At 36.4% G+C, this 26614-nt stretch overlaps 1 protein-coding gene across 2 annotated transcripts in view; it reads right to left on the reverse strand.

Moving 5' to 3' along the window:
- The window catches only part of LAMA2 (laminin subunit alpha 2), a 478805-nt gene that overhangs the window by 433046 nt on the left and 19145 nt on the right, over nt 1–26614 (reverse strand). The gene's annotated exons all lie outside the window — the stretch shown is intronic.

Here is a 26614-nt window from a genome sequence, read left to right on the forward strand (position 1 = left end):
GCAGGCACGTGGTCTGGGATCTATCCTGGAGCAACAGTGGACCTGGGACTGGGAGTCTTAAACTCTTTAGAGATTGAGTAATTTAGAAATAACCTGACATGCAAAGCTCAGACTCAAGTTGTCATCATCCACTGAGCACTAACATCTATGCTTCCCTAGAGAGAGAATGGGGTCTCCTTCCGTGGAGCCCATGCAAACTTGCCCCTGATTGGCAGGAATTCCCCTACACTCCTGAGCATAGATAGTTTTGAAAAGTCTGACAAACATACTCATTAGGTATTGGTCAATACAGATTCTGGTGGTCTCCTCAGTACAAGACCAGACAGGAATCAGAGGTAGCATGAAGAGTGGCCAGGAGTGTGACTCACAGCCTCATAGATAGCAAGTGGGTGCCCAGGCAAAGCCCATGAGGTCAATCTAACAGTGTCCAGGTAGATATTTTACTCAATACATACTTAATAAAATTATCGATATTGTGTTTTTCTTTGGTACCTTTAATAACATTTCTATGTTTTCTTTTAAAATGGATTTCATTAATACTTCTCCTTATCAGCGTTTTATTTTGTATTTTGGGGAAAGGTAGAGAGCTTGCATTGATGTGTTCATTAGCAGCCAGTCAGACAAGCCTCAGGAGACATAAGGGGCAATGAAACTTCCCTGACGCTGCTTTCGTTCTCCATGCAGAGTCTGGGCCTGAAAGCTTTGCAGTAACAAGAATGAATAGAGGCTGTTGACACCTGGGCACATCCTGTTCTGCTCTGTATTCCCAAGGATCCTAGGTAAGTTTTTCTAATGATCTGCATAAAGTTTGTGAGCACATTTTCCCATCTACACTTGAGTGAGTCATTGAAATTTGGACCTTCGCTAATGTGCAATGAGGAAGAATTTTGCCTTGAAATGTGTTTTATGCAATGCGCCGGCAATGAAATTCAGTTCATCAAGTCTAGATTCAAAACAGAGAAGCAGTGATCAGACTGTCAATTCCCAGAGGGAAAGTAGGGGAGAGTGGGGGTAAGGGGGAGAGATCAACCAAAGGACTTGTATGCATACATATAAGCCAAACCAATGGACACAGACAACAGGGGGATAAGAGCATGGTGTGTGTGTGTGTGTGGGGGGGGGGGGGGCGGGGGTTAATGGGTGGATGAGGACACATTTGTAATACCTTAACCAAAAGGAAATTAAAAAAAAATAAAATTAAACTGAAAAAAGGGGCAGTTTTCCTGTGTGTAGTACTTTCATTATCACAAGTGTCTTAATTTCTGAGCAGATCTTTGCTCTTCTTATGGAATACAGAATTAACTATTACATAAAGAAATGCCCATTTCTCAGCACATCGACCTATTTTTCTTTAATTTACCTCACTTTAAAATGTGAGTGAATAGATACTTTTTACGAGAATTTGGCATTGAGATAACAATTGAAACAATAAAAAATAATGACTTTTCAATCTATTCAGTTAGATGTGCCCTTAATAGACAATGCCTTTCTTAAAAAAAAAAGAGCTTGCACATTCACTGAGGCCTTGCCCAAGAACAAACCTTGAGTTCAAATTATTTTTCTTTTGTTTCAGTTTTTGTTCTTATGTATTGTTTTAGTTTATTTAATTTTTTTAATTGAAGGGCCTGTGTGTGGACAAGAACAAAAGAAGAGACCTCAAGAAGTTGTCCACAGAAGGTAAAAATTACAGTGCAAACTTGTATTTCCTAAGAATGATTTAACTCAGATATTCAATTGCTCTCAAATAAGTTCCTAACCTCTAAAGGTATACTAACACAGAATATGAAGCAGAACATAAAGGCAGTTACACTTTAAAATTGACCAATTTCACAGACTACTGCTTAACAGAAAAGCAAATCAAAGCATTTCCATTTCAGATACCAGGTTGAACCCAGTGTGATGTCCAACTCACTGAAGAGGTCTTTTTTTATTTTTAAATGTACTTCTGATCTACTACTATTAAATATCAAAAATAACTCAACGTTCCTATTGACAATAAATATCTTTCAAAGTGTTTTTACAATAGATTGTCCTAAGCATAAAAACAAAACAAAACTGGTTTACATATTAATCTTCCAAAGAACAAGCTATCTAGCTATATTTCAACAGAAAAGAAAAACTATGGGACTAGAAGTATAGGCCTTTGTATATTAATTTGTTGCCTCTAAACTAAAAAAGGGAAAAGTAGAATAAAAGATGACTCTGGATACATTCAAATATTGCTATCTCAAGGAGTAATATTGGAAGTCATTTCAAAGATTCATTTTTAAACATTATACATGTAACTCACTATAAGATACTTCTAAATTGTTTAAACAGAATTTTAAGATGCCATAAATAGTGACATTGATATTGTTTGTTTATAAACACCCACACTCAAAAACCTATACACTTTAAATGACTTCTCATTTCCTTTTGTGATATTAGCCCCTCTGAGCTGAAAGGAGAATAAATGGATTCAAATAAACAAGAAACAAGATGACAGTAAAATAAAAATTGACAAATCTCAATTTTCTTTCACAGAGGTACCCTATTTCAAATAATTAAATAAATAGCATAGTACAGTTGATGACCATGCTATTGACACTGTTTCATATTCTCAGACCAATTTTATTTTAAATGTAATATAACAGAATTTGTGTTTTCCAAAATGCAAATTAATATTTAATGTGTTTTATCAAACTTTCACAAGAAAAAAATTGATACAGGTTCAGCCATCATGGCATCCAAATGTCAAACACAACAAAATATTTCACTCAGAACAGAAATCACTGCCCTGCTTTCCTTAGTTTTCTAATATATGGCCAGCTCTGTTCTCCTAGAAAATATAAACCCTTCCTCCCAATGGTTATTAATAAAAAATATTATATTTGGAATAAGATGAGTAAATCCTTGAAAGTATTTTTTTCAAGATTTAAAGGATCTTAACAACACACCATTCACTGCAGTTGTTTGTGCTACTGCTGAAGTTCATTTTATGATCCTCTCATATAAATTGTTCATGAGGGGACTCCTCTTATAGACTCTTGAAATAAGAATCTATCCTCTACATTTATGTTACAGGTTTATTATGATAAATTGTTCTTGCCACAGAACTGAAAACTACCAAGCTAGTATATAAAATCTGTTAATAAAAAAACAGTCCTCACACTGAAGTAGACACATCAACCAAGTAACCCATACCTACATGACATATAATTGATTTTCCAAAAATCAGAAATGACCAACTATATGAGAAGTGTGTGTATTTGTAAGAGCAAACACTTTTGCCTTTGATTTTTCTTATTAAACTTCAATGAAGATGAGTTTGATGAAGTAGCACAAATTTTGGATTTCAGGTAATACATCTGTAAAATATTTAAGGTTGCATTTTTCAGCATAATTGAAAGAGACATGAGACCTATCCTATAACGTATTGTTTGAATGCCAATGTCCATCTACTTAGATTCAAATGTATTTAATAGTTGCTTCAGTGTACTGACATTGAAAGTAGAGATTCAAAACCCTTTAGAAATTCTGTCCATGATGAATGAAATTGGAGCCAAATACGATGACAGCTGAGCACTCTGGAACTCCTGTCCTATAAAATTATGCTAACTATGGGAGAGGCGAATTGTATTTGACAACATATTCCCAGGCATTGTGTAATGAACCTTCAAACTTCAATTAGGACCTATCAGAAAGAAAAACTAACACAATTTCACTAAAATGCCGCCTTCGTTAGAAAAACAAGTCAGTTGGAAAATACAGCAAGTTCAACATCACTGGCCACTCATCAAGCATTCCTTTCCCATGTCAGGTATCACATAAAATGCAGATTGTTTTAGTCACAACAGATATCACTTCCACTTTAAAAATATAGAACATTCAACTCACTTGTCATCCTTTGAATTAGTAATAGTTCTACACTCTGGTCTTTAATGATTTCTCTTGCCCACAGACAAAGAAACAGATTTTAAAAAAAAAAAAAAAAAAAAGGAGCATTGAATAGCACTATTTATGAAAGGTGATCAGCATTTTTTTCAATTTTTTTTTCTTTATTGATTAAGGTATTACATATGTGTCCTTATCCCCCATTGACCCCCGCACCCTCCACTCATGCCCTCAGCCCCTGGTGTCTGTGTCCATTGGTTATGCTTATATGCAGGCATACAAGTCCCAGCATATTTAAAGTTCAAAATAAATACACATGTAAAGCATCTGCATGTTGGTTTACATTAACTTAGAAGAATGTTGAAGGAAAGTCCCCCAAGTGGGTTACATTCTTGGTGGGCTATTCAGACTATTCAGATGATGAATTTCCCAGTGCTTCACACAGATAGCATTTCAGTAAATGTTCTGTCAGCTAAAATGCAATAGCCTGCCTGTTTTAACCTCTCTCCTTGCCAGTGTTTATTTTTGCAGAATTTTGGCCATGGGATAAGCATATATGAATGGGCCAAAAGGATATGTGTAATTAGCTTATAAGCTGGAATAACAGTTCTGCCTTTGCTAATGATTTAAACAGATTAGTAGAATATTTGATTGTTTTGAGGCTTCATTGAGGTTCTTTGATAAAAGTTTTCCTTTGATGTAACCTTTTGATTTAAAATTGTATGAGATTAAACAAAGAACTTAATGGAAAGTACTCAGTAAATTTCATATAACATAGGGCCTAAAGATAGCCAAATGTGAAGGATCTCAATCATGTGAGACACTGTTTCAATACCATGTCCATGATTGGAAGTGTTAAGTGTCTACCAGGTAAAAAATAAGACTGTTTAAAAAACAGTCCACATTACCCCAGTGTTTTGTATGTACCTTTTTATAGTAGAAATATGATCATATGGTATTATTATTTGAATGTTTATCAACAATATGAACCAACATTTTCACTCCTAGTATGTGAATCAGTTGAGAGCAAGAGTCACGTCTTGGTATGAAGAAACAAAGAAAGGCAAAAACAAACACAGAAGGAAAGGGCGAACAGGAAGAAGGGGACTTTGAAGATGACCTAGTCCTATAGTGACCTGTGATCACACTTCAGAGACCAAATCCACCAACTAGTGGCCATTTCTTGGGTCAATATTCTTCTCCCAAAACAGCCATGTATTTTCTTCTTCAAAAAAGTAATAAAGACAATTTGAAAGACAACAAAGACACTAAAATAATTAGCTTAATCTCCTGTCATTATTTTTGTTTTATTCAGGAAGAGGGGAAATGTGGGTATTTGTTGACTTTTCATTAATAAGACGTACATGACAAACTCTCTTTGCCAATACTGAGGATTGTGTTTTCAAATAAAGAGAAATAAAACTATTAAACCTGAACTAATTTTTAATCAATTCTACCTCTGCCATCATCTAAATAAATAAATAAGTAAATAAATAAAAACTTAAAAGTTAACTCTGGGTATGATGTAGATTTATAAACATAGGACCCAGAGGTCCATATCACATGAATGGTGAAGCCTGGGACTAAGTCACTCAGGGTCCTATGGTTTTATAAACATACTAGAGGCCCAGTGCATGAAATCTGTGCACTCGGGGGCAGGGGGTGGTCCCTCAGCCCGGCCTGCGCCCTCTCGCAGTCCGGGAACCCTCAGGGGATGTCTGACTGATGGCTTAGGACCGCTCCCCCATGGCTTAGGCCCACTCCCCAGAGAAATGGGCCTAAGCCATCAGCCGGACATCCTTAGCGCTGCCACAAAGTCAGGAGAGGCTCCCCACACCACCACTGTGCTTGCCAGCTGAGAGCCCGACTTCTGGCTGAGTGGTGCTCCCCCTGTGGGAGTGCACTGACCACCAGGTGGAAGCTTCTGTGTTGCACGTCTGCCCCCTGATGGTTAGTGCGTGTCATGCCATTTGGTTGATCTGCATATTAGCCTTTTAGTATCTAGGATGCTAAAGATAAATTTTATTGTTTAATGATTAAAAAACACTGCCTAATTCAGTGATGGCGAACCTTTTGAGCTTGGTGTGTCAGCATTTTGAAAAACCCTAACTTAATTCTGGTGCCGTGTCACATGTAGAAATTTTTTGACATTTGCAACCATAGTAAAGCAAAGACTTATATTTTTGATATTTATTTTATATATTTAAATGCCATTTAACAAAGAAAAATCAACCAAAAAATGAGTTCGCGTGTCACTTCTGACACGCGTGTCATAGGTTCGCCATCATTGGCCTAACTTCTAACAAAACTCAACATAGTTATACTAAATTTTCATTGTCCTTGTAATTGTGCAGATGAAGAATAACTCAAAAGGCTCCTCCTCACAATAGTCATGAAATTGAAATACCTATTAATCCACAATATACTTCTTTGTATTAATGTAATGCACATAGAGTTGAACAAATAAATTAAACACTATTAGTATGTAATTTGATTGCAAACATAGAGTCTCAAAGATAATAGGATGGAAGCAATATATTCTGTTTGTACTTCACATTAAAGTGCCCCATAACAGGGTTTTTGGTTAAAGATGGCCACAAACATTCACATTTAATCCTATTTAACCTACAAAATCTTCTAAAGTTAGAGTTAAATAATACAAAGATATGCATATAATCTCTAGATAACTAGCCAAAAGATGACAGCAGAAATGTCAACTACCTCACAGAGGAGAGAAAACAGATAGAGTGAGTGATATTAGCCCAGAGCAGAGAAAGCTGGGGTGAGCATGTGTCTGCAAGAGGGAGAAGGAAACTATAGCTTGAAGGACGGTGTGAGCTACTGAGCCCCAGAAAGTCTCTAAAATTTGAAGCGTCAAATAATTTAAAAGGCAAGAGTAAGGAAGGATTGAGGCTTCATATCTGTTTTTAAAGACAAGTTAGGTCACCAGATACCCTCACCAACACCATTAAGTCTACTACTAGCCTATGAATACCTGGCAGGAGTCAGGAGTTTATTCTTCAGGGGAATTAAAGAGAAAATCTCCATTCTCCATGAAATAAAGCATAGGGGTGAGGGTAGGATTCAATTTTGAAAACAGAAAAGCAAAATGTGACCTATTGAACAGTGTGATTGTGTTTATTCTAATCGTTAACCCTTATTTAATTCCCAAAAGAAAGGCTGAGCAGACAAAAGATAGGAAAATACCTGTTCATGATAATAGTCCATGGAGAAGGTATCTGGGAATCTCCCAATTATAGAACAGCTTGATAATACTCTCATAAGTTAAGATTTTCTGACACCCATGGAGTTAACAATTATAGTGTATTGGATAAATATGATTAGACAGCTAAATTTCTCCAGACATTTTTCATGTACTATTAAAGATAGAAAACAAAACAGAGAAGTGGAAAGAAACCCAGAAAATAAAAAAGATAAGATAAAAACTTTTAAATCTCCTCAATACCTTCAGAGAACTAGAAAAATGTATGGCATCTATGAAACAAGTAGAGAATGATACATTTATTATTTAAAAAAATAAAATCATGGTGATTTAATAAATTGTAAGATAAAGTTGAGAAAGTCTCCCAGGGGAAAAAATAGAATAAAAAGAAAAAAATATTAGAGAAAAGATAAAAATTTAGAGGTTCTATGCAACCAAGAGTCCCATAGATAATAGATAATACATTGTGAAATAATTTTTTAATTTAGTGCTTCCTTGAGTACTAAATACTTTCTTAATACTTTCCTTGTTTATAGTTGTGCCTTATAGTTTTATCTAGTTCATGATAATATTCTGAAGAATACCCATTAATACTGGATTTAGATTCATGTGGAGAGTACTAAAAATGATAAAGAAAATAAATTGGAACACACACAGACTCATCTTATGCAAGCCTGTGTTTGATAGTAGAAAACTTCTTTCCTTAAAACAAAGGATTATTTTAAAAACTATTAAATAAACTCCCCTTCTGTGATTTTGTAATTTTTTAAATTTAAATTTGTCATATCTATCTAGTTATTTACAGTATATGGTTGAACACAACAGAGTTATGCTATTCTTGTAGATTTATCCCATATGACAAGCCAGTACTGAGAATAAAAATTAAATCAGTGAATCAGTAATGTAAAATGACAGCAACCCCCTTCATAAAAACAACCACTATGTGTTTAAGAAATGTTAAAAAAAATTAAAGGTAATGATTGTTAGTATTCTTCTGCTGATGCAGATAATCCTTCTAAAAAGCTATAAAAACCAGAATTTTCTTTCACTACGATACAAAGAATTCCCAGAGCTTGCAATTTCTTCCTGAAATAATACACATAGCATAAAAAACAAATCCTTATTTAAATATTCATCTATTCATTTTACTTAATGGTATGCTATAATGACTATAGATATTATATTTTAATGCTCTGTGATGTTTCTTTCTGTTTTATAACAGCTAAAATAAGAGCCACATTCAAAAGTAATATCATAAGGCATCATTATGAAGTTCATATATTTTCTTTGAAGAATGTGTTCTGCTATTAACAATGACAACACACTGATACGCAAAATAAACATCTTCTTAAATGTGCATGCTACATGTTTTTAAAATTAGAAAATAATGCATGGTCAAGGAGACAAAGTTTAGGACTCAAGTCTACCTTCAAACAAGCCTGTACCACTGAAGTGGAACAGATGAAATTTTGCACAACAATGACAAAAAAACCTGCAGGATATATTCTGTCTCTGAACTTTTTGAAGATCAACAAGAAAAATCAACTGGGATTCAAGATTTAAAGGATAGAGCCAATAAAACATACCTGGAATTATGCAGATGTACTATACAGGTTTGTCATTTTGACTAGAAACATCTGAAAAATTTAGCCTCTTTTAAAATCACCCTAAAAAAGCGGGGGGGGGGGGGGTGACGTTCATCTCCTTTAAACAACACATTGAAAACTGTCCTTTTATAAGTGTGGAAGAGTCAAAAAGAAACATTCAACCAAATTATCACAGTGCTTCAATAAGGTAGCATTGTACTCTTTTTCTCTCTTTTCCTTGCCTCTTACATACACACACTATACATTCATACATACATACTGGCACATTCACACATACAACATATGCACACACATTCTGTGTGCAAACATTCTACAGGCACAGGTTAGTTGTGTCTTTTGTTTGTTTTGTTTTTATAAGGGTTTAGAAGGCATTAAATAATACAAGATATTCTCGTATTTTATACAAACTCCATTTTTCTTCCTTAAAGATTATATCTACTAAGAAAATCCACTCTATGAAAAAAGCTAATTTCTTTTGGAAGGAAAAAAAAAATATTGCAGGGTCTTTTTTTTATTGTTTTTACTTAAAAGTGAGGATAATGGGTTTTTCACAGCAAATTAAGGAAACAAACCAGGAAGCAGTTTCAATAGAAAAGTACAAGTTAAGGCAGAGTGATTGTTTGAAAGGCGCCTGGATTCCAATCCCAGCTGTCATCTACTAGCTGTGGCATACATACCAGGCAACTTCTCCTCTCCGATACTCAGAGAAGTGTGACCTAAGCCGGCCAGGGTATCTGGGCCCCAGGGAACACATGGTTGGATACATGACCCATTCAGGGCCATTGGAGATTAATGGCAATCCTGGAAGAGGAGGTCTGTCTGGGAGAGGAGATTTAAAGTGCTGAGGACCATCTAACCCTGTAACTTCTAATGTCCCTCTTTAGACACCTGGTGGATAAAGCCCAAACGAAATTAAAGACATCAAAGAGGAAAAACGAAAGGAGGTCGGGGAAAGTCCTGATCAAGGGACTGCAGCTCCTGGTCACAGGTGGCCAAGTAAGGTCTTTTCAAAAAATAATTTTATAGAATTTATTGGGGTGACATTGGTTAACAAAATTATATAAGTTTTGGGTCTGCAATACATCATATGTATATTGTATTGTATGTTCACCACCCAAACTCAAGTCTCCTTCCATCACCATTTATCCCCCCTTTACCCTCTTCTGCCTCCCCACCTCCCACCTTCCTAAAACGCTGGTAATCATCATACTGTTGTCTGGGTCTGAGAAGGTTTTGTTTTCTTGTTTTGTTTTGTTGCTTATCCCTTAACCTTTTTCACCCAGCCCCTCAACACCCCTCCCATCTAATAGCTATCAGCCTTTTTGCACTCTCTGGATAAATTAACAGAGGAGTCAATTGAGGCTAAGTTTGGATTTATATCACTTGCTACTGAAGACTAAATAAGAAAAACTACCTACCTTATATAGGAGTAAGTGTGTAGACCATTACATAGAAGATAACAACAATGTTAATAATTATAATTAGTATTAATATAAGAGGGTGCTCCTTTTACTTCTATAATGAGTGTGCCCAGATTTTGCACTGTAAAACTCAACATCTATAAACATCTGCCAAACATAAATGTAATTGCATTCTGGGTAATTTTGTTAAATTCAACAATACTTATTTGTTACGGTGCCTGTTTTTCTCAATAAATTGAGATCCCCAAGGGTTGTACAGTGCCTTCTTTCTGGTAGATGTTTAAAAATTATTTGTTATTGGTAATGTATGAAATTAATTTCTACTCCTGCTGGCTAATATCTAAATCACCACAAACACTAGACTACTTAAGTGAATTTTCAAGATCTAATATAATATAATGCACTATGGGAAAGACATTAACTTTTCCATAAATTTAAAGAAATGTTTTTATTCCAGTTCAGAAAATTAAATTATCAGGATTTGAAATGGTTTTTAACTGGGTTTGTGGTTTAGGGTTGTTTATGAAATATATAAATTTTTTAAATAAAAAGGGGTGAAATATTTTTTAAATGAAAAAGCAAAAATGGATAAACAGCATTTCTGGGGCATGCTGAGTTAAATTCAATCTCAACAACTTTGGGAAAGTAAGATTTTCCCTCTGTATAGGAAAACCAACGTTGATGACACTAGGTTGAGAATACCAGTAGAATTTATTCTACAATCATTGCCTTGGGGTTTGCATCACTCCCTGGAATCACAATAAATTACTTTGTAACTCAGACTTTAAGCTCTACCTTGGTGGATTTGCTTGAGATGTCAGTAACCTCATTTAAAATAATTCCTCCATTATTCATTATAAATTAATACTTTTAATTTTAGACATCATGCTGGAAGGAGATTTCTTATAAAGGATTTTCCTCATAAAATTTAACCAGGATTTTTATTTTGGAAGTGATGCCTTATCTCCTCTAATATCTTCTTTTTAAGAACAGTTCCAATTCATTGAGGATTTATCTGTGCCAGTCACTCTGCTAGGCATTTATACCTATTATCACATCTAATCCTCTTGATAACCTGATAAGGAAAGAGTTTCTATTTTATAGATTTAAAAAATAGAGAGAGTTAAAGGCACTTGCACAAGGTCAAATGGCTAGAAGATGGGAAAACTAACAGTTCAGATTCATCTCTGACTGACTCCAAAGTTGATGCTTTTTACTGACTCGATGGGAATGACTATCTGTGAAACTTCACACAGATAACAAAATACAGTCACATTATTGTTAAAAAAGTTTGGTAAACCTCAAATATTATGCCTCTAGATTCCTCCTCCCTTTCTCCATCATAGATACCTACAAATCGGATATTATTTCAATGGTTGAGGTTTATATTATTTTTGCATGCCTTTAGTGCTATACCATTTGATTGTTTCAGGTGAGCTAAATCGTAATATCTAATATTTAATTCAGTGCTTGCTTGGTGCCAGGGACTCTGCTAAGCACCCTATATGTATAATAGAGGCCCAGTGCACAAAATTCATGCATGGGGGAAGGGGGTGGGGGGGAGCCCAGCCTAGCCTGCACCCTCTCCAATCCGGGACCCCTCGGAGGATGTCCAACTGCTGGTTTAGGCCTGATCCCTCTCACAATATGGGACCTCTGACTCCTAACTGCTCACCTGCTTGCCTGCCTGATCACCCCTAACCACCTTTGTCTGCCAATCTGATCACCCCTAAGTGCTCCCATGGCCAACTTTGTTGCCCCCAACTGCCCCCCTGCCAGCCTGGTCACCCCTTACTGGCCCCTATTCTGTCCTGGGCACTCCCAACTGCCCCCCTCTTCCAGCCTAGTCACCCCCAACTGTACCCCCTGCCAGCCTGGTTGCCCCACGCAGCCTGCTGTTCAGTCATTTGGTCATCCCTCATTAACCCCCCTGCTGGCCTGGTCACCCTGCACAGCCTGCTGTTCAGTCGTTTGGTCATCCCTCACTAACCCCCCTGCTGGCCTTGTCATCCCAGGCAACCTGCAGGTCGTTACTGTTACTGTGATGGCGTCCCAGACAATTTGCATATTCTTCTTTTATTAGTGTAGATAACTACAAATCTACATGTATGTAATATATGTGTATATAATCCTCACTATGCTCTATGAGGTAGGTACTGTTATTACCCCGATTTACAGACAGGGTACAGAGAGGTTATGCAAGTTGCCTGAGGTCACAGAACTACTCAGTGAGAGATGGGGATTCAACCCCAGGCAATGTGACTCTGGAACTTGCCTCAATCCCCAACCATGGCTCCTCACATGTCACTGATTGCCCGGTACTGGGCAATATTTGGAAAGCTAAGAACTTTCCACTAGAAGTTAAGTAAATGAAATGGCACTGAAGATGGTGATAAGGGGCCATGAGTTAAAGTTTACAGTAGCTTTTAAAAGATGAGAATGACCCCTGACCAACAATCAGCATGGAATTTGGACCTCAGTTCTACAAACATATGAAACAATTCTTCCAACAACCTGAGTTTGGAAGTGAATTTATCCACAGAATTTCCAGAAATGAGCATGACTATGATGACCCATGATACGCTCGAAATTTGGCCTGCAGAATTGAGAAAATAAATTTGCATTGTTTAAAAATAATTACCAATTCCAAATATCTCATCTATATGCCACTACTGAAATTTACACTCAACTTTATCTTTATTTTGTGGAAAATGAGTTGGGATTTAAATTCAAGCTGTTGTAACAACTGCTTTTGGTAAAATGCCTACCCAGTTATTGGCACTTAGATGTTATGAAAGCAAGAAGGAGAATGAAATAAGAACAGCAGCTGTTCTCCACTGGCTGTTGGATTAGTATGACATGGATCAGATGGATTAGCAGGCAACTGGTTGGTCAGTCTGATGGCAGCTATGCTGATTAAAAACTTCGGAAGTGAGAAATTTACTGCAACAAATGTGCCTTACTGACATAATTTTTTTCCACATGTTAAGGTATTCAAAATTATAACAGATGGTCACTAGAGGAAAAAAACACAATTAAATCTATTAAAATGCATTTTTTTAATCAAAGATTTAGGGTAAATAAGGCACACATAAATACTCTTCTCACTGACATTCTCTCAAGTGTTTGAGGACAACTGATGTATCTTTTCTGAGCCTGCTCTAATATATGATAAATATTTGCCAACATCCCACAAGCCTTCCATGACACATTCACCCTTTTCCTCAAAAATTAACCTGCTTTCCCATATTCATCTAAAGTATGGCACCTGAAGTATATGATTTCCAGATTTAACTTAGCAAACAGAATATATAACAGGGTTATCACCTTTCTTATTTTAGATCAATAGTTTGCCAACTCTGGGATATGTGTCAGTATTTTGATAAAAGTACAAATTTCTAGACCCAGATCCACAGATTCTGATTAATTTATTTAGTCTGGGTAGGGTCTCTCACAAATAAATTTTCAACACCCTTGGTGATTTAGACTCTGGTGAGCCATCGACCACTGTTTGAGCAGCCATGTCTATTAAAATTATTAAGATCCCATTAGCTATTTTGAAATCCTATCAGAGGACTGACACCTAATGAACTTCCTGCTCACTAAACCCCTAAGATTACACATATGAGTTCCCAGACTATCAGGTTTTGGGGAACGAATCACCAGAGCTTTTACTTATCACTATTAAATTACATCATAACAGATGTAGCACGCTAACCTGTGAAGATCTTATGAAATCTTAATTTTTGTCATACATGATTATATATATATAAAACCTCCCACCGGATATATTTTATAAGTGGTCTCTGTAAATCTTTCTTAATGTCAGTGGCTCAGTCTTCACAAGGTGCCTCTAAACAAAGCCTCTCACTTGACCTACAGGGGTACTCTCACAAGCCAGGCATTTTTCTCCTTTTCCTCTTTACCTTTGCCGTATAACCACACTATTTTCTTCTACATTATTCATGATTAGTAATTTTTTAAATTGTTATTTCCACCATTTTCTCTAATAAACTAGCAAGTAGGAAAAAATGTATGAAATTCTCCTTGTTTCCTGGTTATTTGGAAAAATGTATTATATACAAGCCCAAATAGAAAATAATAGTTATTTCTAGAAAAGCAGAAATTGCTTAAGACATGTTCTCTAACCAAACAGAAATAAAATTTACATGAATTAAAAAAAATAAATAGTATGTTTTTTAAGGGAAAAATGATCCGAATATGTATAAATGCATGAGAATGAGGGTCCTATAGAGCCCATCTGAGGAAAGCTGGTGGAGGTGGACTCCTGGTCGAGTCTACAATCAGCCTGCACTCTGTCCACAGATCACCATTATGGTCCCTCAGCTCCCACACCCTTGGATAAGTACTTGGCTTACCTGCAGACAAGGCAGTTACCAATAAAACTGATAATTGTTCAATATGTTCCATGATACACAGGTAAATATATACATATATTTATCATTTTTAAATTATGTATATAAAACAATATATATAATTTTAAAATTGTTATCCAAAATAACACTACATGTTAATAAACCCATTAAGACATATCTTTCTTAAATAAACTTTGTTCTATAAAAGGATTTATCCCACAATTCTACAGAAACTAATTTTATTTTATTCCCCAGAAGCATCAACTAGAAAAATCTGCCATTCCCAGCATACACACTGGGAAAAAAAAAGTTTTAATCTCCATGGCAACAGTGTTCAGACACACATATGCAAACTTTTAACATCTATTTAAATGAGTCAATTAATAGTTCTGAAAATTTAATAAAATGGATAATTTACTCAGTGTTTCTGGCTGCTGGCCATCTTTTCTTTTGCTTTTCATTTTTAACTGAACAGGAAGGAAAGGATTGCACTAGTCTTCAATGACGTTTCAATAAACAGTGACCTAAATGACAATAGAATAGATGCTTTTAAATGCGACTGTATTTAACATGTAGTCTTATGTTTAAAAGCACTTGAGTGAAAACCTTTGTTGATAAAGATTTTTTCAAGTTTCTCCTAAAAGAACTCAATAAAAATAGAAGGGGGAAATAACAGATAGGATGGGCAAATAAGCACCACAGTTATGGCTATGAACAATGCTTAATGTTCAAAACAACTTGGATAAGTAAAGCTGTGAAAGTGGAAGTCAAGAGAAGGTCACACTATTTGTGCTTCGGTTGTTAAGTTTGTGTTTAACCATATACCTTGGGGTTGTTTTCTGGGCTTATTACAGTAAGAGTGTTTTTTGCTGCTCTTCTGTGGTGGAGCATTTTAACCATAGCTAAATTTACAGTGTTCTCCAGAGATGCTCTTTTCAAACTCAGCTTAACAGAGGCTGGCCGTGCCCCCCTTCATCTCCTACATCTGAACTTCTCAGTGGCAGAGGCGTATGCGGGCTATGTGATGGCCCTTTGCTACACGGTATCTTTAAAAAATCATCATCAGTAGACTATAGCACCCTGGGCACAGAGAATAAAACTACCATCCACAACATAAGATTATGTTTGCTTTTAATAGTGTGAATTATTAATGAAACACATTATCATGTTTCTCACATATATTTACCATCTTTATTTATTTATTTTTTTGTTTTGTTTTTAGTTCTAAGCTCATCTATTTATCTAGCATGTTATTTTTTATTTCTGAGTTTTGAAAACTATTTTTTAAATCTCTTTAACTCAATGTAAGAGAACCAAAGAAATAGTAAAATGTAAAGCCAAATCTCACAGTCAAGAGAACCAAATTAGAATAGTCACAAAAAACACAGCTGGTTTATTGATTTGATTCATTCATTCATTCATTCAACATACCTCCTCCCTATCTCAGATCCATCTTTCCAAAGCTTCCAGATTAATCTTCTCAACACAAACTTTGCTTATGTGTTTTACTTTTCAAGAGATCATAATAAACCTCTCCCTCCTCATTATACCTTAATTTTGCTAGGACCTAATATTATATGTCTGGTAATTAGTAGATAATAAGTATTTGTTGAAAGTTTGAGATAATTCCTTTTGTCTAGTTTGTCCTTCCTGATTCTGAAGGGTTTCCATTCACTTGCTCTACCCTAGTAAGCCTTGTTTTTCATCATTGCCCAAAGAAAACCTTCTGCTCAGGAAATTTATTTTAAAAGTCCCATGTTTGAGTGGGGGGAGGAGGGAGTGAGGGGACAATGGGGCAATAAGGATACATATGTAATACCTTAATCAATAAAGAAAAAAACATTATTAATAAATAAATAAATAAATAAATAAATAAATAAATAAATAAAGTCCCATGCTTATTCCATGCCATTGCTCTTGACTTCTTCCTTTATACAATACATGGTTCTGTACCCCCGTAAATACTAAGCATCTCTAATTAATACTAAAAATAACATTCTGCATTATAAGAAATGCCCTTTGGTTCCTTGGCTTTCATGTCATATTTCATGATATGACACTTAGTTTCAGCCATGGAAGTAAATAAAATATTAACCACAAAAATGTGATACATTGTTTATTCATTCATGACTGCATTACCCATTTATTCCTACACTCAAAATTCATTCATTACAACAAATATTTTTGGATGTCAATCAGTACCAAACAATGTGCTAAGTGTGTGAGAAGAGAAAGAGAGAGAAGGAGAGAGAGAATAAGGAAAACAGGAATACATTTTCCTTATAGTGCTTACAATAGAGAAAGAGGGGATATTAATCAACTTGTTCGAAAAGTCAACAATTATAATCCACTATTAGTACTACAAAGGAAAAGCATAGGAAACAATAGTACCCCTAACAGGAAATGTTAAAGGGCAAGGGGCAGTCTAAAAAGAATTTTCTAAGAAAGAGATATTTGACAAAAGTTTGAAAAATGTGTAGGCTAGGTGGGTATGATATTCTAAAGTAGTAAGAAGGATCAGAGATAAGGGCATTTTATCACAGTGGAGAGAACAGAACACATTTAAGAAATCCAAAAGAATCAGTATATAGACAAAAGACAACTTGAAATATAGTGGCAAAACCTACAATGGCCAAGACCGGTGGAGACTTTTTTTGGTCTTTATTATAGAAATAAAGGTAGATCACTATAAACTCTAAGGTAGGGAGTGACAAACATCTCTAATTGCTGTGAAGAGAACAGATTAGAGTGGGCAAAAATGGAGTCGAGAGTCTTTCTGGAAGGCCATGGAGGGGCTTGCTCAGGGTGTTCAGGGAGAACCAGGAAGGACCGCTCAGTCTGCATAGGAAACACTTGTTTCTCCGAAGACAATGCTTAAGCTAACTGTGTCATGAGGAGCAGGGGTTAGTTAATAAGGTCATGGAGGAATGGGTATTCAAGTCTCTGACTCCAACTGCTAGATCATTTCCTTCTTGCTGACCTTTCTGCTCCTCTCTGCTTTTTATTATAAGCCTACACTTTGGATGTGTAACAACAATACTCCCCTGCTTCCTCAAGTCTGGGTGGACTTCCTCAATATTGAAATCTTCTTTTCAGCCTCCCTCTAAAATAGTCATGCATTTAATTCCTTGTTTATTCATAAATTTAAGTTGTGTACTGTGTATCAGATACTCTGCTAATGACAAAGGAATTACAACCCTTATAAAACTCAAAGTCACTTGAAGAACAGGATATTATAAATAGATTCATGCTTTCATTCAACATTATTTATTGAATAGCTACTATGTACTACCATAAGGATACAGCAATGAAACAAGAAAATCATTGATCCTGTAGGGTTTGGCTCTAGTCAACCCACTTTCAATTATTCTCAAAATGCAGTTAAATATATAAAAATAAGATACTCTAGAGAGGATTTTTCAAATTATTAGTCTGAAAATAGATACTGAAATCAACTTAGAAGGTCAAAACTAATATTAAAAATAAAGAATATAGAGTAGAAATATGGAAGTGCAGATTGCAATAAGTCTAAGTATTGGTAGAAGATAGTTTATGACATTATCATTTTGTGTGCATGCTTGTGTGTGTGTAGGTTGGAGAAAAAAACTGGCAACAATTTAATGCAGGGTTGGATAAAAGCAGGGTCACAGCTGTTCATATGAAAAAATAATACAATATTTACAAAAATAATAACACAAGAATAAACTCCATGTTTTGTGTACCCACAACTATAAACCTACCTTTGCCCCACCCTTTATGTGTCTTACCAAGAAAAGAGTTTGAAAGCCAGTGCTCTGAAGGAATGAGGAGAAAGGAGGGAGACTGGTGTGTTAACCAGGGAATGCTTTAGTCATTTTAGAAGTTAAAGACAATTTATCAGCTATGCATCCCATTTCAATAGCTACAGAATATTCTCAGTCCCTTACAACCCACCACGTCTTTGAGTTCTGCTGCTTTCAGCCTTACCGTTTTGTGCTTGGTTGATGGCTTATGCCCAAAACTACACCTTAGAGAATGAATGTATTCAAACTGGATGTCAGCCTTAATCAGATTCAGCATATACATACTTAATGCTCCATTTCCTCTTTGTTAGCAGAGCTTAAGTGTACGGGCATATGTCTCAAAATCTTACCAATAATACTACAACATTATGTCTGTTGAATACTAAATCACTTTATCAGCTCTGAGCTTTACTATGATACTAAATAGTTCTAATTGGCAAAGTGGTCTTATCTACTTCAGACAAAGGAAGGGGCTTAGAAAATAGGTCAGATTCTGTGAATTATCTCAGAAAATAATTACCACTTTTAACAGGGAGTGTAAATATTCTAACTATAGCCAATAGTAACTTTTACTAATCCAGACACAATATACTAGTATAAAATACTGTGTAGATATACAATATCACATTGTTATTTTAGATCGTTCTATGTTGAAACAAGATTTAAGCTGTCAGTAGTTTGGGAGCCTATTAACGCATTTGAGTTTCAAAACTTTTCCTCCCAATTCTTCATCATTGTTTCACGCTAAATATTGAGAACAAATCATATTATTGAAGTATCACAGAAGTATCTGAGCAACCTCTGGGGATTATAAATTTGGGATCTGATATATACTGATCCTGGAAACTGTAAACTCCTCATATCTAAAGATTGGAGACCTACAGGAGAGTTAATATTGTACTCCAACCCCCATTCGCACCACCACCAAAAAAGATTTTTAAAGACATTCCAAACAGACTCAAAGCTAATGCACTTTGAAGAGCTGTGGAAAGCTGTGACTTTACCTTTGAAGCCCAACACTGCACTTATACCCAGATAGAGTAGAACGAGGAATTTTAGAAGAAGCGACATGGAAATGGTAGAAGGGGCCGGTAGCAATCCTAGATCTGGTGGACAATTACAGAGTCCACAAGAATGGCTCATTAGTGAAGGATAGATGGCAAGCCTCAGTGCAAAGGAATCAAGACCAAAAAGAATGAGGCAGAGAAGGGAATGAAAGGCCACTTCTGTTGGAGCCCAGAATGTTTCCTGCCCCCATCTCTCGTAACTAACATTGTTACACATGCAGAATAAGATGCACAGTAAGAGTATTTACGTGAAAAACTCATCAAAGAATAAACCATATGTTGCTCTATTGCCATATGAGAATGTGTGTTTATGTAAATGTATAAGAAAAAGAGACCTCCTAACTGAAGAATAAAGACTGACTTTCTCTGGGTAGAACACTAGAAGTGAGGATGTTATGTTTAAATTTTACGATCTTGACCACTTTGAACAGTATGAAGCACAGTCACATTGCTATTAAACTATGACCACCATCCATCCCCAGAACTCTTTCAACTAAAAATCTGAAACTCTGAACCCAGTAAACAATAACTGCCCCTGCCCTGTACAATCACCATTCTACTTTCTATGTCTATGAATTTAACTACTTCCGGTACCTCATATAAGTGGAATCATACAGTATTTGTCTTTTCTGACTGGCTTATTTCATTTAACATAATGTCCTTAAGGTCCATCCATGTTGTTGCATGTGTCAGACTATCCTTTTTTAAAGCCAAATAAAATTCCATTGTCTGTATGTACCACATTTTGTTGATCCTTTCATACACCTTCGAGCCCTTGGGTTGCTTCCACCTGTTATCTATTGTGAATAATGCTACTATAAACATGAGTGTACAAGTGCCTCTTCCAGACCCTGATTTCAATTCTTTGGGGTATACTCCCAGAAGAAGAATTGCTGATTATATGATAATTCTATTTTTAATGTTTTGAGAAACTGCCATTCTGTTTTTTTTTATAGCTGCTGCATCATTTTATATATCAGAGGCTAGAGCAGGGGTGGGCAAACTTTTTGACTCGAGGGCCACAATGGGTTCTTAAACTGGACCAGAGGGCCGGAACAAAAGCATGGATGGAGTGTTTGTGTGAACTAATATAAATTCAAAGTAAACATCATTACATAAAAGGGTACGGTCTTTTTTTTTTTTTAGTTTTATTCATTTCAAACGGGCCGGATCCGGCCCGCGGGCCGTAGTTTGCCCACAGCTAGGCTAGAAGTTTGAAATCAAGGTCTCAGATTGTTATTTCTTCTAGACACTGTGAGGAAGGATCTATTCCAGTGATGGCGAACCTATGACACGCGTCAGAGGTGACACGCGAACTCATTGTTTTGGTTGATTTTTCTTTGTTAAATGGCATTTAAATATATAAAATAAATATCAAAAATATAAATCTTTGTTTTACTATGGTTGCAAATATCAAAAAATTTCTATATGTGACATGGCACCAGAGTTAAGTTAGGGTTTTTCAAAATGCTGACATGCTGCGCTCAAAAGGTTCGCCATCACTGATCTATTCCATGCCTCCTTCCTAGCTGCTGGTGATAGACAGCAAACTTTTTTTTTTTTAATATATTTTATTGATTTTTTACAGAGAGGAAGGGAGAAGGATAGAGAGTTAGAAACATCGATTAGAGAGAAACATCGATCAGCTGCCTCTTGCACACCCCCTATTGGGGATGTGCCCACAACCAAAGTACATGCCCTTGACCGGAATCGAACCCGGAACCCTTGAGTCCGCAGGCCGATGCTCTATCCACTGAGCCAAACTGGTCAGGGCTAGACAGCAATCTTTGACATTGTTTCACTTGTAATGACATTACTCCAATTTCTACCTCCATCTTCTTGTTGCCTTCTCCCTGTATCTGTCTCTCTCCTTTTCTTATAAAGATACCAATCATTCTGAATTAGGACCCACTCCAACCTATTATGATCTCATTTTAACTTAATTATAACTGCAAAGACTATATATATATATATATATATATATATATATATATATATATATATATATATAAAAGGCTAATATGTTAAGTGTCTGACCACCTGACTGGTTGCTATGATGCACACTGACCACCAGGGGGCAGATGCTCAATGCAGGAGCTGCCGTGACACGCACTGGCCATTTACAGAGAAACAGCACTGCAGACCTGGCTCCCACAAAGCAACACTTGGCTTCCCCCAAGTGGGACACAGGACCTGACACCACCCCAGAAGGACACCCCACCAAATCACAGCCAATGCTGCCAAGACCCCATGGTGCAAAATGAGTCCCACAGCCCAGCCCGGAAAAAGTGGCTGTGGGCACCCAGTAATGACATCACTTAGCAACGCCCGGCTTCCTCTCCCTAGCGATGACTAGCCTCCTTGCAGTTTCTTCAGCCCAGGAACATGACTTGCTTTATAGCCAGGTGCAAACATTTCACACTCTAACCCAGTGGTCGGCAAACTGCGGCTCGCGAGCCACATGCAGCTCTTTGGCCCCTTGAGTGTGGCTCTTCCACAAAATACCAACTTCTGCACATGGGCCACGAAGTTTCAATCGCACTGTACGAGCGCGCCCGCACGTGGTATTTTGTGGAAGAGCCACACTCAAGGGGCCAAAGAGCCGCATGTGGCTTGCGAGCCGCAGTTTGCCAACCACTGCTCTAACCAATTGTCTGTGAAGCGTTTTCTCAAGCCTCATCTCATTTGATCCTCACAGAAGTCCTGGAGTAGTTAGAGAGGAGACTCGAGGGAATCCTATTTTCTTTTCATTAGCCAGAAAAGCGAGATTTAGAAAGCTTAGAACCTGGACCTGACTGAAAAGAAGTAAGAAATGGTGGGCCTTGAAAATAACTTCAACCCTAAAAGTCTGGCTCATGGATAGAGCGTCGGCCTGCAGACTGAAGGGTCCGAGGTTCGATTCCGGTCAAGGGCATGTACCTTGGTTGCAGGCACATCCCCAGTTGGGGATGTACAGGAGGCAGCTGATCAATGATTCTCTCTCATCGATGTTTCGAATTCTCTATCCCTTTCCCTTACTCTCTGTAAAAAAATCAATTAAATATATTTTTTTAAAAAAAGAAAATGACTTCAGGTTTTCTCACTGCACAAAATATAGTCAAACTCTGCTGCAGTTAAATATTTTACCCTTTGTTCTCCTTGCGTGATCTACAATAATAATCTGCTTTGTGTTGATATTTACTGCTGTGTAGCTGACAATTACCTGAAAGAGAAGTTGGGTGTTTCACTGGGCTGGAATCAGAAAGCAGGTCTAATTAAGCAAGTTTATTCTATATCTATAAAAGGCTAAGTTGACTTGCACATGCATGATACAAATAAACCTCTCGCTGGCACCAATTGCACGCATGTTTCAATTTGTCATTGTTGATCGTGAATTTGGTTGACACTTCTATTATAGAGAAAGGGCGAACAGTGCTATTAAAATATTTCTTCTAATTAATTTCCTTTTAATAAGAACAAATTCGTGCACCAGGCCACTAGTTTCCAAATAAAGTCACCTTCATTGGTACTGGGGTTAGGATTTCAACATATCTTTTTGGAGGACACAATTCAACCCACAATGATACCTTGCAAACAGCTTTTCATTTTTCACTTTCTGGAGGTAAATGCTATAAATTGGATTGAAACAGCCCTTACTTTGGGTCACCATTTCTGAAATTATTTTGTTCTTATTTAATGCCAACTTTAAAATGGAGAGATTATCTTAGTCTAATACTTGCTCAAATTCAAAGATAATTACTTTCTGCACTTACTGAGAATTATGTTACTATATAAAATATTCTAATAAGTTTGCACACTGCAGGCAAAATATAATGGTTTTCAGGCTTTCTAAGTGCCCCTGCTAGGATAAGTGGGAGCAGCAGTGCGGACAGAATCAGGTGATAGGAAAGGAATGTAGGTGTCCACCCAAACTGTCAGTTCAAAGCCTCTCAGTGTTTTCCCCATTTGTTCTTCTCTTGCCTCCTTTTCTTCTCCCTCATTATAGTGCTTTATACTCTCTCAACATCCCTCTTGCAATATACAAAGTCAAGAGCAGGTGCCAAAGTGCCACATCACACTAAAATTAATTTTGTCTCACAAATTCATTTAACACATATGTGTATTTTTAGTAACATCAATGTAGTAATAAACACTTATTAATAAGCATTGGTGATTACGGTGGTGAATAAACTAAGTCCTGTGTTTCCAGAACTAATGTTCTAAAAGAAAGCACGGGAAATCTATACAAACATGTTCAGTGGGAAGAGGATTTGATTGGGGATATACAGAACAAACATCAGCACAGAAACAGGGAAATCCAAGTGGTCTGGAGATCAGAAAGTATTTCCTGTAGGAATTATATAGAGCAATCATGACAAATTGGCAGAAATTACTCAGGTTAACAGAGGGTGCTGCAGGCAGTGACACCATCATGGGGCCAAGCTCAGAACTGAGAGAATGCGTGACATGTTCCATAAATCCAAGGGAGTTCAGAGTGTCTAGAGCTCAGATTGCAATTTAAAATGTGAGAGATGAGGCTGGAGAGAAATGCAGAGGCCAGATCAGGAAGTACCTTATAAATAAAATTCATCTACCAACCAGGCCACTTATGAGAATAAAAAGGGGCACCTTTAATAATTAGGTGGGAGCAGTAGGTGTAAACCAGGGCTATCAGAGAGTAACTGGAATGCATGGCCACACAACTTTTAAACCACAAATACTAAGGTCATTACAGAATTTTATAGAGAGGAGTGGCTCAATACGATTGCATTTAATAAGCTTGCCCTAGCTGAAGTATAATAAACAAATGGGAGAGGGGAGGGGGGAAAGCGGGAAGATCCATTAAGACCACTGTGATGACTCCTACATGTGCGACGATGGTGGCCTGAATCACTGTTACAATTGTGAACCTGTAAGAAAATTGATGGCGTAATATTAGGTTGAACTATATGAAGCTGCTGCTCACCATTTTTTTTAACCTGCAAACAGTTTTAAACGGTTCAACTAATAGGTTTGCAGGAAATCGGATTTATTAGACTTTAGTAAGTGTGTGCTAGACAAATTAACAATTTGAAATACTTATGTGTTACGTTTTTTCCCATCTGGCCAATACTGGCTGAATCTTTGACTATGAGGGCATCCTTTTATTGTAGGGAATCAAAGATTGGAGGCAGGGGAGGAAGAGAACAACGAATAAAGATCTGAAATCTGTGGTTTCTGAATCCAAAAGGTTAGAATTCAGGTAAGAATCCATTAGGGTATTTGAAAGTAAATGGAATTTGCTCGCCGCTGAATTAGTTCCTCCACAATCCATCATCACCAACTCCTAGACTAGACCAGCCCCTGGACCAGTGATGACAAAAGAATTGGCAGAGGTGCGAAGGTCCCCTGAAGAATTCATAACACTGGAATATTATCCCTCTTACAAAGGGAATGTTCGGAGTAATAGAGAAACTAAATAAAATATAGACTAGGATGCCTGCTAGGTTTCTAGTTGGACAGTGGGCTGACAGTGCTTTTCTAAATATTTATTGGAGAAGAAGAGCTTGAAGAAGAGTAGAAGACAATAAATGTGTAAATTCTAACTTCCAACATTATTTTATTTCTTTTTATTAATTCCGACCTCTCTTTAGATAATTCAGTATTATGTAGGTTTTTATGATTAGAGAATTTTTTAACTTATTAAATTTTCAGATAAATGAAACTATTACTGCAGGGCAAATGTGTGTACATTTACTCAAGCAAGTTTACTCAGATTTTGAGTGTATGTTTCCAATATTTCTAACATCAAGTCCAGGAGTTCTACTTTACTAAATTGAGTTGTAAATTTAGAAAATTTATAATAATAATACCTGTTTTTTAGTAAAACCATCAAGTTGGGGGAAATAATTACGTTTACTTCTTGCAAACCTTTCACTCAGCAGAAAATGATAAAAGTAACATTTCTCTCACACCACGTTGATCCACATCACTCTATAAAAATAAAGTTAAGAGAAAGGGAGTAAAGAGGAAAAATGAAGAATAGTAAGATAAAAATAAAGGAAAAGAGATATAAGGAGATAAGATAAAAGAAAAAGAAAATATTTGTAAGAAAATAAAATAATACTCAACATTGTATACAATCAGTAAAGAAGTTATGGTGGATTTAAAATTCCCTTTAGAATAAGTAATACGGAGTTCTTCCCTTTATAACTAAATATTTTAATACATAAATCCTAAAGCAGGTCAGGGAAACCTTTTTCTCCACTGAGGTTAATAGTCCACATATAAAGCAAATAAAATTTATCCTATGTGGCATGGAAAATGAATAAAGTAGAAAGTAAAATTTTTAGAAAATGGCTTTTTAAAATTGGGAACATGGACCAAACTCTTAAGTAGCTAAGAAAAATAAGGTAATATAAATTGTTCTATATATACTTACAATTCTTCAAGATGCTCAATCAACATCTGGTGTTAAATAATACATTTTTTTCTCTTTGATTTTGCTTATATGTAGTTTTTAATTGCAATGAGAACGCAATAAATATATACTGCTTCTATCACCAGGCTTTTTTAAAGGGGAAGGGCTTCAGTTTCACATTCTATTTATGAGGGGGAGAAACAAGGAGAGGCACTGAGACATCATGAGATAGAGTAAATAAAATAAAATAAAAATCCAACCCAAAGAGAATGAGGAAAAGAAAGAACAAGAATAGGTGGCTTGAGGTAAAGAAGGGGGAACAAAAACGTAAAGATAATTGGGGGAAGGGAACAGTCAAAACTCCTCCTCTATCTTAAAACTAATGTTTTAGAGGTTCTACTTCCCCAAATTCCACCTTATCAGATCCTATCTTACCATTCGCATCATAACTTATCTACATCATTCCTATTAAAACAGAGAAAAAAAATCCAGCTTTAAGACCAATGGGTGTCCAACTTTACTTGACTGCTCAGATTTTTAAAAAATATGTTGGGTGGAAAGGCTATGAATCACCTCTAGCTCTAAGTCATGGGCTGACCTCAAAGCCACTGTTTACAGAACACAACAGCTTCTCCAAGTTGATGCCTCCAAGACTTCTCTATGTCCACACATTTGAGAAACCCCACCCTACATGGGATCTTAAAGTTGTATGCAACCAGACTCTAACTTTAAAAGCAATCGTTGGATAAAAGAAAAATAATGCATAAGGGGAGAAAGACTTGAAAGGCTAGTTATTTTATGGAAAGATTACCAGAGTGTTGAGGTTTTTCAGGTTTCTGCATTCAATTGCCATGCACAATTATAAGAGCATTGCATACTCACCCCT

This window comes from Myotis nattereri (assembly GCF_964212035.1).
Source record: "Myotis nattereri genome assembly, chromosome: 6".
NCBI lineage: Eukaryota > Metazoa > Chordata > Mammalia > Chiroptera > Vespertilionidae > Myotis > Myotis nattereri.